Raw genomic sequence first — 15972 nt, 5'->3', positions numbered from 1 at the left:
GTTGGTGCACTAACCACAAAGTGGTTTGACAAATGACAATCTGTTATTGAATTGAGGGCAAAGGGAATTAGAGGGATGTGGATAGAAGAGAGGATTTGGAGGAGTGGATACTGCCACCAACTAATTGGGCCAAATGGCCTGTTTCCATAATGTAACAGTCTAGGTAATTCATGTAATTCTATGAATTGGCCAAATCTCACTAAATGTCATTTTCTGTCCTGTCCTTTTCTCGTGGAGTCCTGTAGCTCAGTGGTTAGAGCACTCGCTTTACAAGCGAGAGACCCGAGTTCAATTCCAGGCAGGGCGAAACCTTGGGCAAGTTTCCTTACTCCACACACCTAATAATAATCCCTCCAAAACCCCCCAAAAAATAAATTCGTCATTTTCAATCTACGACTGTTTGTGGGACATTGCTGTGCGCAATTGGCTGCCGCGTTCGCTCACAAATATACAGTCGATTCACTTTACAGTGTCTTCTGTGAAGCGCTTTGGGACGTCCTTCCGACGTGAAAAGCGCTATATCAAATCCAAGGATTATTATTTTTATTATTATTATGCATTGCAATCCTGACCTACTACTTTCCTGCACTTCTTAAAAATAAAACCAGCTTCCATTTAAGACAGAGCTTAAGAAATGTCTAACATTCTGTGAATATTAAATCATAAGACAAAATGGTCTGATAGACTATCTCTAGGTGGAATTTTGGGTCTAGTACACATTACCACTGGCGTTAAGTGTCACTTCATATACAGCATTTTTCACACTTGTATTTTAGTTTTGAAACACACAACCATTCACTTTATGAACCTTACCATTGATACAAGAATCATCAGACATCAGGGTAGCACCTGGAAACCAAATACATTTTAAGTTAAAGATACAATGTGTATTTTCCACTTGAAAAGGTGAAAATTGACGGTTTTGTCCCAGCCAATTGAGGAGTTGACATCCCTTAGTTATCTGAACGTAAAGCACAAGGTTCCACAGCTGGCTGGTGTGCAGGAATTCTGAGGTGGTCAGTACATATAGATATAGCTGACCCGAGGGATTGCAATAAAACTTAGAACTGTGAGTCAGAAATGTGCACTATTCTGTGTCACCCACGTGGCTGACCGAGCCAGTAAATCAAGCATGAACTGGTAAGGAAGCTGAGCAGGGGGACGCCATGGTTTATTACCATATCCCATTGCAACTGGAGAGAGCATGTTACTTACCTTGAGGTTCACTGAGTCCCATAGCTCTCTGATAGCCACATGCTCTCAACTAGATATTCTTAAGTCAACCAAAGTAATATAAAGCATCTCCTGAAATTACAGACTGTTTGGGAAATCTGCTTGCTCACCAAATCGCTTGGAAAATGAGAGAGTGGGGAAGGGGATAGACCACAAATAAATAAAGTTAAAGACAGCCTGAAAATAAATAGAGGCTTCTGCTGGAATTTCTACTTCCAACAGCTCAATAGAACTTTGTAGTTCTTTGTGTCAGGAATCATGCAGACATTTTGCTATTGCCAAAAGGCATGTGTCAGTTTTGTGTGTATTTGTGTGTTGCGTGTACAGCTGGCTCTCTTTCTCTTCTAACAAGCACAATTGCTGCAATTAAAGATTGGTGAGCCTAGCTGGATTGTCATAACCTTGATGTGTTACTTTAATGTGTCTTTCCTTATCTTTGCTGCTTTTCAATAACCTCCCTCCCTGGTCTGGGACTATGTGTGGTTTCTCCCACTCATCATTCAAGATTGAGAGAGGTCTGAAAAGGTCCCTTTCCCAATGCTGTTTAGATCCACATTAACTTTACTTGAAATGATAACAAAAATGTTGGCACTAAAGCCAATAATATGGTTCCAATGAATGGCCCACTATGTTTTCTACTGCAATAAGTGACTGGAAGCTGATTAAGGCATGAGTCACAGCCTTCGGCATTAATCTGTTTAATCTCCTCTTCCATCATAAAATACTACAAACTTCAACGGGTTCAGATCAAACTAGCTGCAATTATTATTAAGACACTGATCAGCTTTTTTCCTAATGATTTTCACACTCACCATTCATAAAAATGGCTAGCCATTGTATTCAGCTGTAACCCTGAACTTGCCATCCTCTGGGCTGTAATAGATACTAATGTGATTGGGTAGGAGGGAGGACAACTGTTTAAACCATAAATAGAGATAAAGGCCAACTTTGTTTATTATTTAGTTCTGATTTCAGGAATTAATTTACAATGTGCCATGGATACCACCCAGAATATTTTAGATTTATTGACAGCTTAGTTCACAAACAATCATTTAAAATACTGCAGCGGGCAGCAGTGTGTGTGCATGTGTGCATGTGGAAGATGTGGTTAGCAACAACCAAAGCTGATGAATGAACAAGTTGACTTTATTTGTGCCCAACACCAACAGATCAGATAAAGTGTGTGTCGAAGGCATTACAGAAAGAAACATTAGCTTCCTTACCTGTTCCTCTCCAGACTCCTTGTCCCTGAGGTGGGAATACTTCTTATACACTCTATAGGCTCCTCCTAAGGATTATAATAATAAATAATAATAATAATCCTTGCATTTGATATAGCGCTTTTCACGTCGGGAGGACATCCCAAAGCGCTTCACAGAACACACTGTAAAGTGAATTGACTGTATATTTGTGGGCGAACGCAGCAGCCAATTGCGCGCAGCAGCCAATTGCGCACAGCAATGTCCCACAAACAGTCGTAGATTGAAAATGACCAATTTTATTATTGTTTTTTGTTTTGGAGGGATTATTATTAGGCGTGTGGAGTAAGGAAACTTGCCCAAGGTTTCGCCCTGCCTGGAATTGAACTCAGTGCACAGATTTCCCTTCAGTAGGGCAGCATGGATTGTTCCATTGGCCGAGCACTAGATACTGTAACTCTGACTGACCTCCAGACTTCCCATCATCTTCTTGGAGCCAACAACTTGCTTCTCCCTGCTCCTCTAGTACAATGGGAGTTGCTGTACTGGGGGGAGAAGCAGCAATCACACAGTCCAAACGTGTTACAGGAGCTTCTAATCAATATAGCGAAGACTAAAAGATGAAATCCAGAGCAGATGCAAGTAGTAATCAGAAGTAGGTCACTTGGAGCTGCAGGATCTCTGCTCCACAGGCAGATTGGGTGACAATGTTGGTCCCCCCAGTTAGTGTGACTCACTTCTGGTTCAATAGTAACTCCTGTTGTGAATATTGTGTTTTAGACCTAAGAATCCATACATGGATTACATTGTGAGGCAGGAACTGCAGTTGTAAAATATAATAAACAGTAATCCTGACGTTTAATACAGCTCCTTTCACATTGGATGTCTTAGAGCACTTCATGATATAATACTGTAAATTGTAGTGACTATGTATTTGTAGAGGAACACTGCAGTCAATTCATGGTTTTAGTCAATTCATGTGGTTTTAGCTGGTTAGACTCGAGCAGTACCCCCATTGCACACTCTGGGGTCCCCAAGCCTTGGCTCTTGCCAACCTGAGCCTAATACTTTCCAGAATTAGGGAAGCAGGATGCCTCCCTCCAGGGAGAGAGTGCACATTCCATTGCACATAACAATATCTCACAAACATCTGTGAAGGTAATGACCAATTATATCATTAGTGGAGTCATGTAGCTCAGTGGTTAGAGCACTTCCTTTGCAAATGAGAGGACCTGGGTTCCATTCCCAGGCAGGCCAAAATCTTAGGCAAGTTTCCTTACTCCACACATGCCTCTGTTTACCTAGCAGTAAGTAGGAACCTAGTTGTTAGTCGATTGGCGGATTGCATTTCTGGGGGTAATAATCCCTTCAAAAATAATAATAATAAATAAATAATTTGGTCACTTGATCCACAATTGTTTGTGGGACACTGCTGTGCGCAATTATCTGCCGTGTTACGCCCACAAAATATACAGTCAATTCACTTTACAGTGTATACTGTGAAGTGCTTTGTGAAGTGTCAAAGACATGATAAGGTGCTATATCAAATGTAAGGATTATTATTATTACTGTCCTAGTTATTCGCATTGCGATTTGCTCAGCGTCCAACCCTGCCACTGCAAAGAACTCCAAGACGTTGTCTTATATGAAGGGTGCTATATAAATGCAAGCTATCAGTGTTGCTTGATTTGTAAGATGCCAGCCTCTTTTGCTCGATGAATAAAATCAGTGGTCAGAATATAGTTGGGGCTAATTGTTTTTGGAGTAGCGTAAAAGCAACAGTGGATATTTTAGAAAAAAAATTCACAAAATCATTTGTGACCAGCTGAGTTTACAAGATAACCAGCCACTGTATTATATTGGCACTGTTACTCTTCTCTATTCAAATTGCCATAGACTCAAATAAAATACCCTGAAAACAGATTTTAGGAATGAAAGACTTAAGAAAATCACCCACACAAACAACAAGCAGCTGAAATAAAGCTGAATGTGTGAAAACAAAGTGTGGAGATATGCTCTCATAACTAAGAAATTGAATCAAAATCAATCCCCTTCATTGGCCCCATTCAAACCCTACGACCCATAATAGTCAATGCTAAAAAATCTGCATTGAGGCCTCCTGACCATTTCAGACCACTGGTAACCATATCAACCACAGCCATGGGAACAATGGAAATCTACCCACGATCCGTGTGGTATCCTTTATGTGGGCCATCTCTTTAGGAACTCATGCGGCACTGTTTCTCATTCATTCAGCTAGCTCAACAAATGTGGAGGCTTTCTATGAATAAGATGTCAGCTCTCTGCTAATGGGATTTAGCAATGTACTAATGACAAATATACCTTTCAGAGTGAAACAACGTGGTAAATTAATCTGCAAAGAGATTCGCTCAATATTTCATATTTCTAAGATCACTATGTCCTATCTAACTGTCTGTGCACAATTACCTATAAAGTTATGAGTTACTGTGGGAAATAGCTTGACGGAAAAAAAAGCTAACTGAAATAAACAGAGGGTTTTGATTTAAATCACTGAGTTTAAATAACTGTGGTACCAATGAATACATCAGTCTTTTACATGCTGCAAAATACACTCCCAAGTGGCAGCAGACACAAAAACTAATGATTGCAAAATCTTTGCTTCAGGCAAACTGTGCAGTGCAAACTATACACTCGGTACAATACAAATAATTTAAAAACTGCACAGTGTAAAAAATGAACAGTATGAACAATGCAAAACTACACAGTATAAAACAGTACAAACACTGACCAGTAAATACAATCAATGCAAAATCTACATAGTACAGTCACAGCAAAAACTGTACAGTATATTCGATGGCGAAAGGTTGAGTTGCAAATGAAATCAAGATGAATGTAAAATGATTGCATATGCAATAAATGGGAAGCAATAAATAGGAAATGTTTCCTTTTCATTTTTTTCATATTTTGTTCCAAAGTCTCATTGATAATAATGTCTAAGGAGTACAACAGATATCTATCTCCATGCAGCAGAAGACGAGCATAGTATGTAAAAGTCTATGACAATTTTCACTTGGGCCAGCTGAAGAAATTGACTGCTTTTAAAACATTCATTGCTGCATTATTCATCAAAATCAGCACTAATTTAATAGTTCTGTTAACTTGTTTCTCTGGAGATAAGAAAATTGAGTAGCAAGACACATATCAGTTGTTGATTCAAGCCCTTTGAGATATAAAAGGTGCTATCTAAATGTAAATTGAACTGATTACAGTCTGCATATAGAAATGTTTCCTGCTGTCGGTCATAAACCTATTTATAATAATAATAGTCCTTGCATTTGATATAGCACCTTATCACATCTTTGAGACGTCTCAAAGCACTTCACAGAATATTTTGTAAATAATAATAATAATAAATAATCCTTGCATTTGATATAGCGCTTTTCACGTCGGGAGGACGTCCCAAAGCGCTTCACAGAATACACTGTAAAGTGAATTGACTGTATATTTATGGGCGAACCTGGCAGCCAATTGCGCACAGCAATGTCCCACAAACAGTCGTAGATTGAAAATGACCAATTTATTATTCTTTGGGGTTTTGGAGGGATTATTATTAGGCGTGTGGAGTAAGGAAACCTGCCCAAGGTTTCGCCCTGCCTGGAATTGAACTCAGGTCTCTCGCTTGCAAAGCGAGTGCTCTAACCACTGAGCTACAGGACTCCACAAAGTGAATAAACTGTATATTTTGTGGGCGAAACGCGGCAACCAATTGTGCACAGCAATGTTCCACAAACAGTTGTGGATTAAGTGACCAAATTATTATTATTTTTTTTGAAAGAATTATTACCTCCAGAAAAGCAATCCACCAATCGATTAACAATCAGGTTCCTACTTACTGATAGGTAAACAGAGGCATGTGGAGTAAGGAAACTTGCCCAACGTTTCACCCTGCCAGGAATCGAAACCAGGTCTCTCGCTTGTGAGGCGAGTGCTCTAACCACTGAGCTAGTTTATTACTTTGTTTGAAAAAGTGAGTTGTATAAGTATCTAATTGGGACTGGAGATTAGAACCAGATATAGATTGATATGAAGATATTTCAAGACGTACTTTGGTTTCTCTACTGTTGCGACTGAAACATAGAAACATAAAACAGGATTAGGCTATTCAGCCGCTCAACCGTATTCCGCCATTCAATTAGATCATGGCTGATGTTACCTCAACTCCAAATACCCACCTTTGTTCCATATCCTTTGATACCCTGACCTAACAAAAATCTATCCACCTCAAGACTGAGGTGGATAGATTTTTGTTAGGTAAGAGTAAATCTTTTTGTAAATTTTCACCCCAACGTAGCCACCTTTAACCTATGTGTCTCATTTCTGGACAATGCACTAACTTAGCTGTTGATCATTTTTGTTAGAACCATTTCAATTATAAATAGAGTTGCAGATGATTGACATGGTAGCTTTTTGTAAACATCTATTACCTGTAGGATAATTTGATTTAACTTTTAGTGTTACTGATGTGGTACTTGGTGTTTAGAGATATGTAAATAATTAACTCTCGTCTCCTTCTTCAGCTGTGACTCCAATTCTGCTGATTATCTGCCCACTTGCTTGTCAGATATCAAGGTTTGGATGAGCACAAACTTTCTGCAATTGCTCCTCAACCTCCCCAGCCTATCCCTCAGATTTACCAAACCCAGGCATCAGGTTCGATCCTCAACTGTTCACCTTGCCCCACATCCGGTCCCTGACCAGAACTGCTTTCTTCCACCTCGGTCATATTGCCTGCCTCCAACCATACCTCGCACCCAACAAAGCCAAAACCCTCATTCATGTCACCTTCCAGAATCTGTAATGTTCCACAAAACTATAAAGAATGTCAATCATCTACAACTCTATTTATAAAAATAAATGCAAAGGATTTCAACAGTTGGTAAGGTCGATCATTGTGTTCCAACAATTGGTCAGAATTGAACATGTCATCTTGAGGTTGTGAGAACATAGAAATCAGGAACGGAGGAGTTCATTCAGCCCATCAGACATGTTCTACCAGGTTATTCAATTTTAGCAGATTTTTAACCTCAATGCTCCACCCTTTCATCATATCTTTTCATACATCCATGACCCAAGTCTCTGCCTATCTATCTTTTTAAACATCCCTATTTGCTTCTTCAGCTTTGTGGGCCAGAACATTCCAGATCTTCACAACCCTCTGTATGAAGAAAAGCTTCCTGACCTAGTTCTTACTGTCTTAATTCAGAATTTAAGATTATGTAAAGGACCCGCTACCAGAGGGTCATCTATTATCTAACCTCTCGATTGCTTGCTGGAATCAGAATCTACAAATCTCAGCACTTCCGCCTATTCTACTCCATTCACAAAGTGAACTTGTTGCTGTGCACATGAAATAATAATCACTAATATTTTCAGTCATAAATAAAATCAAAGTTACAAACTAATTTGGACACAGATTCATTAAATTTGGTAAATGGAGCAAAATCGCGCCGCACACACCACCAATTTTGCCTTATTTAGCTAACAGAGGAGAATTATGTCCTGGAGTATAAACTGGACTGGTAATCCTTCTTTAGCCTGAAAGGGAACCTCTATTTAAAATTCCTCTTGCCTAATTTTCCTCCTTTTGTGGTTCTGACATAGCATCAAGAACAACGTTTGTCTTGTTCTCAGGTCCAAGGCTACTATTTTGCTGACTGGCATGACGCATACAAGAATTTATGTTCAAAATGTTCTGCTGATGAGACTCCCGTGTGCTCTGCCTGCTCCTGTGGTTAATTTGTTTAGATTCACGACTGGAAAGTTTAGATCAAAAAAGCAGCTAAAGTAAATCCTTTTCCTTGTGTAAGATACCTGTTTGATTATCATGGAACCAAACATTTGTTTGTGAGGGAGTCATGATGTAAATTAATAGGGATAGAACCTTTTTAATGTGTTTTTGTTTAACTTTCTTTGCTCTTTCTCTTTCTTTGCACTCTCCTCAGAGCGTATTGGTTACCAGGGTATCTTCAGAGTCATCTCCCTGGTTTCAGACCACAAGATCACAGTATTATTTGGCTGGGTGTCGATCAGTAGCAGATGTTTCTGAGTCACTTGTGTAGAAATAAATGAGAAAGCCAGGAACAGATAATGAAAAATGTGAAATGTATGGATTATAAATGCCAATTTACAACATAATTTAAAATGATGACAATCTCCTATACAGTGGATTTTAACAGATATTTTCAATTCATCATTTGGAGACAAATGTTATCCATTATGATTTAGTGCTCTCTTTTGTGTTTGAGATTAAAAGGATTGTAAGGGAGAAGATGGGATTCAGACATCAATATTGCAATACTTCAAGTTCAGTCACTAACTTTGAGCTCATAGTCCAGAATGACACAGTAGTGCACCATTGGAGAAGCACTGAATTGTTGCAGGTACCATATTTCAGATGAGACAATGAACCAAGATCCCATCTGCTTTTCAAATGGCAGTGCAGGGTGGGGTGTCGGTGAGGATCTGTGGCAGTGCAAGGAGGTCTCGATATTAAGTGGATCTTAAGGAACTCATAACACTATTATGGCAGATAATATTAGAAAAGAGAAGGGAATTGCTCCTGATGTCCTGGCCAGCAACCCTCCAGTTGAATTAGTCATTCGCCTTCTCGCTGTTTATGGACCATTATTGTGTGCCAATTGGTTACTGTATTTGCCTACAAATGTTCAGTCAATGCACTTAACAATAGTTATTGTGAAACTACTTTGAGACATTATAACAATGTAGACATTATATCAAACGCAAGGATTATTATTATCAGCAATGCTGTTTTTATAAAGATTGGGGTTTATTCAAACTTTCTCTAAAAAAGCAGAACAATGAACTCAGATTGATTGCTGGGGTACTTGGGATGTACAGAACTATGTATTTCAGCATCTGAGCCATTACTGAGATCCAGGAAAGGCTGAATGCTTTCAAATGTCAATTCTCTTGCTCCCAACATCATAGTGTCTGTAAGATCAGTCCCAAGAGTCCTATATTGATGAGAAGTGACACAGTCAAGCTTTGGCTCGCCCTTATTCAGCTGCAAACAAATCCCCACATGCCTGCATCCTTCAAAACAGCATGTTGTTTAGTTACTAAGTTTCACAACTAAGTGGAACCATGTTGGTTCCATGTTGATTTTTTTGTAGGATCAAATTGCCTCATTTGCAAAGAATCCTGTTTCTCCTATTTTTCATCAGGAAAACTCTCTGCTTTTGGCAACTGCATTCACAAATCAGACACAAAATGGGACCTGCTGTAAAAATATTGCAGTTTGGGTGAATTCCTGTGATTACTCCTTCGGTCTATTGTTATTTACTTCCATTAGATAAGTGATAGTTTATACCTCATCTTGAGTCCAAACTGAGTCAGGCTGACAGACTAAAGTGTAGCAGCTATTTGTGTCTACAAGGTTCCACAAACAGTCATGACCAATTAATCTATTAGTTTATAAGCCAGGACAAAGGGAGACATTTCCTTCTCTTTTCAAATAGCGCCATAGAATCTTTGTCATTCGCCTGAATAGGCAGATATATTGTCTCATCTAAAAGGCATTACTCCTGACTATGCAGAACTCCCCTGTACTGCGCTGGAGTATCTGCCTAGACTATTCATCCATTTTAACTGCTTTTTTTTAGAATCAATGTATCACTAATGCTCAGCTGTGGGCTAAAACATTGCTGTCACATCTCAGGGAGTTCAATGGGAACCCTGCTTTAGATTTGTCCAATGAACAGTATGTTGATGACAAGCGGTCTGCTTATAGACAGGTGTAATTTGGGCTATTTGACCATATTATTAACTAATTGGTTGGGTAATTATTCACAATCGCAAAGAATTGAATAAGTGACAAAAGGTTTCTGAATGATGCCAGCAGACCATATGAGCTCACTTGAAGATTCTGGACCGTAAAGCTGCCTGTATTGAACTGTACTTTTCACTGTCTGCAAAATGTAACAGTGTCCTGATGGTGAATAAAGAAATATTGTTGGTGTCTGGTGTTTGAGCTGTGCTGACATCATACACTGTGATGGTGGATAAGAAAGGTCACTTTCCATCGCATTGAGTTCTGTCTCTGTGTGACTGAAGAAAGCACCCTTGTGTCAGATACGATATAAAGCTCACAGAGGTCCAGGCACAAGGGTAGCACTATGTTCTCCTCTGTCTATAGATTTATACGTATAACATCCTTTGTATTCCTTTCTGCAGAGCAAAGAAAATTAGTTGCCACAAGCTGCCCTACTAGCTTTGTACATTGCAAAACTTCAATAAACAGCTTATGAGAACTTTTTATTATCATGTGTGAACAAACGTATCTTTTTTTAAAAAATCCAGTCTTCAAACAAGAAATAATTGAAATACTGTGTGCTGGATACTGCTCTGAAGAATAGGATAGATATTACAATAGCCTAGTCTCAAAAACTCTGTATGATACCTGCCTTCGACTTTTTCAGGTGCGAGAATCTTACACTTGTATTTCAGTTTTCAGTGTATTTGCTCCAAATGGCTTATTTGAAATACTGACGCAATCGAAACAGACCTATTTTCTTCTATAACACCAACTCCTTTTCTCAGCTAGGCACAAAAGCTCCATATAATTGTAATCAACCTGTCATCTTATCCAAAAGGTGCAGTGCCCTCAATTAATAATGACATGCTTGTTGTTCTTTATCCCGATTATGTAATGCCTCACAAACCACCCAAATCAACCCGCACTCAGCTTTTGTCTGAGGCGAATGTACGTTTTCAATATGTAGTGAATACCCAGAAAAGGATACTGTACACGTGGTTGGTTACCCTTCAATTAGACATTGCCTTCACCAACATATCTGCACTGAACCCTGATCCTCATCCACATATTTCTCCAAGATCCTGTCCCGTCCTACCTTCATTGTATTCTCTAAGATACAATTAACTTTTCTGACACTATCATATTCAGCCTTTATCCTGCTTTCCAGCCCTCTTTCATTTGTAATCTTATTGTTCTCCTTTCGATTCTCCTATTTCATGTAAATTCTACATTATGTAGCAATGTTGTTGTTTCTGGAATAAAGCTTGTTTCTCACTTAGTATAAGATATTATAAGAACTATTAACAACAACAACAAAATTACATTTGTAAACCGCCTTTCACATCGGGTGGACACCCCAAGGCACGGACCCAAGCTGGGGGTTGGGGTGAGGGAGGGTGGAGGGCAGGGGGGGAAGCAGGGAGATCTAAAGCACAGTAGAAGAGAAGGGTCTTGAGATGGGTCTTGAAAGTTGCAAGGATGGGGACGGAGTGGCGGAAGGCCCGCCCACCAATAGTGGGATGAGCGAGGCGAGGGACGCGAAGCAGGCCAGAGCCTGCTGAGCAGGGGAAGCGAACAGGGTGGTAAAGGGTTAGGATGTCACAGAGGTAGTGGGGAGCGAAGCCGTGGAGACCTTTGAAGGTGAGGACCAGGATCTTGAACTGTATCCTCTGTGTGATGGGAAGCCAGTGGAGTTGGGCAAGGATGGGGGTAATAGGGTCACAGAGCGGAATGCAGGAGAGGACACAGACTGCAGAGTTCTTGATGATCTGCAGCCTGCGGAGGGAGGAGTTGGGGAGGCCAACAAGCAGGGCGTTTGCATTGTCGAGCCTCGATATAATGAAAACATGCAATATATATTAAATAATATAATATATTAAATATTAATATTTTATTAAATATTAATAACTGTTAATGTGCCGATTCGTCCAGAAAACACAATCAGTCCAGTTTACAGTGAAGTGCTTTGAGACGTCCTCCCAGTGTGAAATTGCGCTAAACCAATTGTAAGGAATATTATTATTATTTGTTGCACTACTCAGCATAGCTGCTGACTTTCTGAATAATCTACCACAATTTGTTCCTCCACAAAGTTATAGTAAAGGCATTTCAGTGGCTAGATTTCAGTGTGAATCTCTTACCAAGTCTATCGCATGGAGGGAACTGCCTGTCACCGCCCACTTAGATAGCAACTGTTGCCATAGATGCAGACACAAAAGAAAACCTTAATAAATCAACTCATTAAACATTACCCTCCATTTTTAAAATTAAACATCATCTTTGGATGATGTTCAGGTAATGATCTAACAGCAACATTTGAAACCCAGTTGATGTGTAATCTGCTCCCTTCAGATTACTGCTTCTGAAGTTTCATTCTGTAAAATGTAGCCAAATATGAAAGCCATGAAATATGGGTTGGTATACTTTAGTATGATGGATAGTGAAATCTTACAACTTTCTGCATTCACGAAACAGATGCATTGGCCAAAATCCTGTCTTTGGTGAGGTGCATCATTATTAAGTTACCAGCCCTGATACAACAGAAGTATTGATGGGTAGCCCAGTCTTCATTTGGAATTAGTTCTTATCACAGAAATTCAAAACAGAGGGGACAAATGATGAACTGTGTACAGACAGAAGATGGGTGAAGTATGTTTTCGTGTAATGGCAATTCAAAATCTGACCTGCGAAACAATCTGCATCCATGGCAAATCTTGGCAATTGGTTAGAGGATTTTTCAGTGTTATAAATCTTTCCATAGGTATGTCGTGGACTGCAAAGAATGTTCATTGCAGCTTGGCTGAAAAAATCAGGGACTGATTTACATTTTGATTTGCTCCCCTCCTCTTCTGAGGCTAGAGAACAGTTCTGTAGCTGCCACCATGCTCTCATACCTCATCCAAGTGAGCATTCTATTTTGTGTGTAAGTGGATGGTGCAAATCAACAGCCTTTTGTAATGTGTGTGTTTGTATGATGAGTGTGTGTTTGTATGATATGTGAGTGTGTGAGAGCGAGGGAGATGTGGGAATTCCCAGTTGAGCCTGATGCTGTCCTCAAATAAGCAGGAACACTGAGGGCAATTGTGTTTTTCCCTCCGTAGCCCAGGGATACTGAGGCAAATTGTAGCAGTCTTACTGAGTTCTGACTTTGTTCAGTTAACTAAGCAAACCTTGAACCTTCTGTATTGTTCAGTAAATCATGCAGTGTCTTTATCAATTAAATCATTAATCATTTATAGCTTTAAACACAAATCACTTTGCTAATGCAGTATTTGGTGTGAAGCAAAACAGCTGTTCAGTGCAAAGGGAATGTTAATCCTGCCCTTGTCTGATATACCACAGGTTTTCCAGTGTGAAGGGTTATTGGTTAGGAATCAGAAATGGAAATCCTCATTATTTTTTCCCTTTCTAGTTCATAGATACCAAGGTCAAAGGTAACATCCTACCACTGCATCAACTAAGTTCAACTCAGTTGCCAGAGAATGTAGCTCAAAGCTGGGACCTTGCAGGTCAGTTAGGTTCAATAACATACCACATGGTGTTTTTAGCTGATGATTGGCCATGGTAGCTAATATTAATGTGAGGAAATAATCTATTAATTCACTGGTGTCCTACAGTTCAGGTGACAAATATGGGTTTTTGTGCCATGATGGTGTCGGTGGGTTGTTGAGTTCCAGAATGTTTGCATCAGTCCCTAAATGGTATAGAGGTTGGTGTGTACCTGGCTTTATTACTGGTGCAGTATTGAAACAGATCTATTTTTGAGACTCTTACCCGATAGATGCAGCAATGTGACTTCAGCATTATGAATACTGTACCTGAATTTCAGAAGCTTGAATTTATATCCTGGGAAAGATTTATCTCCTGACTACCAGTTTGCCAAACTCAGAACATCGCATTGCAATACTTTTTGGGTGGCATTTTGCAGGATGTGTTGTGATAATTTTCTGCTATCTTTCCCCTGTGGTCTTCTCAGTGTCTTGTGTTGATGTTCTTTTCTGTTGATGATGGCCCTAATAGCTAATGTAAGTCAAATATTTGTACGGAAAATATGAACATGGCCCAACAATGTTCATCAATGCCATAGTCTTCCAATATATCTTCAAGTATTTTTTAAAATAATTTTAAGGTGAAAAAAGACACTCTTTTATTGTGGTTATCATTGTAATTATTCTCAGAAATGTTCCCCAATCTGAGCTTTCAGGAACATAAGAACAGGAGGAGACTCTTCAGTCTATCAAACCTGTTCAGCTCAAAAGGTGGAGAGCACTGAAGTGTCTCTCAGCCATTCAAGAAACCCTATCACTAGCACTGGGGAGAAATTCCATCCAGATTTATATTTACTCTATTTAAGTAACCTTTTAGAGTATTCAATATTTGGCAAATTCTTAGACGCAGCCTTAATTTTGAAGCTGTTTTTCTTTAAATTATTTTAAAGAAACTACAGAGAACTGACTTCAAAGTTATGACTGAATTTTACAAACTAGTAAATTCTGGATGCTCCAAGTTACATAAACAGAGTAAGGCTGGAACCAGGTGAAATTTCTCCTCAAATATCTTTTAGATCTGTTTTTGAGTACTTAATTCTTCTGAAATAATCCACAAAATAGGGATCCTCCACAATTCCCATTATTTCTTCCATTAGTGCAGAAATATTACATTTTTGCAGCATGTATGCCATTTGTTACCTAACTGCATTTTTCCTTTGTTCCCCCCAGAGTAAATGTTTAGCACCATTCTTAATGTCTAGTCAGTAGTCAATGGTGCACTTAGATTGTAGACTGTTAATAATGTAATCATGCCAGAAGGATCTGAGAGGGTAAGAGAAGCATCAGGGAATGAACAAAGATCTTGCTGTTAAAGTGACTTCTGGTGATCTGAAGAAACTGATATTCATACAATACCTTTCTTTGAAACAGTGTAATCTTCATTAAAACAATAAAGTGTGTTACTTTATTGAAATTGCACTTTCAAAGAAACTTGTAGAGTGACAAGAAGTGTGACCTTCCACCACTCTTAAATGTAAAAGTCCAATCTGAACGACTTTTCATACCTATTGAGGACATGCGTGCTTTAAAGACATGACATGACAAGGGTCAGGACATGAACCTTTCAGGAATGTAGGTAGCCCAGTCAATTAAAATAAATTACAGGCTTTCCGACAAAACGGAGTGAAATGAGCACACCATCTTCCAGAAATACTGGAGAACCCAAGTAGTTATGTAGAAACAAGTAGTCCAGTGCTCCCTAAGAATTAGACTGAGCTAATGCACAGCAATGATCCAACCCAAGATGTTACCATGCCTTCTCTCTTTAGAGAAGGACTTTTAAATCCTGTGAAAGATTGATTTCCTGATTAGTAGCATGCCGAATTCAGAACATCGCATTGCAAATACGTTTTGGGTGACATTTTGCAGTATGTGATTTAGCCTACAGACACAGCTCAAGCCAGTGCTGTAAGGTGCTTTAAGGAGAATGTGATAGTTTAGTGCTAATTATTTTGAAGCCAGTGTGGTCTTTTGGGCTTTAGAGGACATTGATTTAATTAAGGTGTTATTCTGTAAAGCAGTATGTATTGAAATAACAACAAATTACATTTGTATAGCGTCTTTCACGTCAGGAGGCTGTCCAAGGTGTTGTACCCAAGTAGGGGGTTGAGATCAGGAGGGTGGAGGGCCAGAATATTGGGGATATGAGGGTGACCAAAGGCGTGCTCGAAGAGGA

The 15972-nt window shown here is 39.3% G+C and overlaps 1 non-coding gene across 1 annotated transcript; it reads left to right on the top strand.

Moving 5' to 3' along the window:
• Positions 1-235: 235 nt before the first annotated feature.
• Positions 236-307, top strand: trnav-uac. Its single transcript has one exon. It is a non-coding gene; the product is annotated as a tRNA-Val (tRNA).
• The last annotated feature ends 15665 nt before the right edge of the window (positions 308-15972 follow it).

The sequence above is a fragment of the Callorhinchus milii genome, unplaced genomic scaffold (genome assembly GCF_018977255.1).
Source record: "Callorhinchus milii isolate IMCB2004 unplaced genomic scaffold, IMCB_Cmil_1.0 Scaffold2, whole genome shotgun sequence".
Taxonomy (NCBI): domain Eukaryota; kingdom Metazoa; phylum Chordata; class Chondrichthyes; order Chimaeriformes; family Callorhinchidae; genus Callorhinchus; species Callorhinchus milii.
Note: the sequence above shows the minus strand (reverse complement) of the source record. Positions and strands in the feature narration are given on the sequence as shown.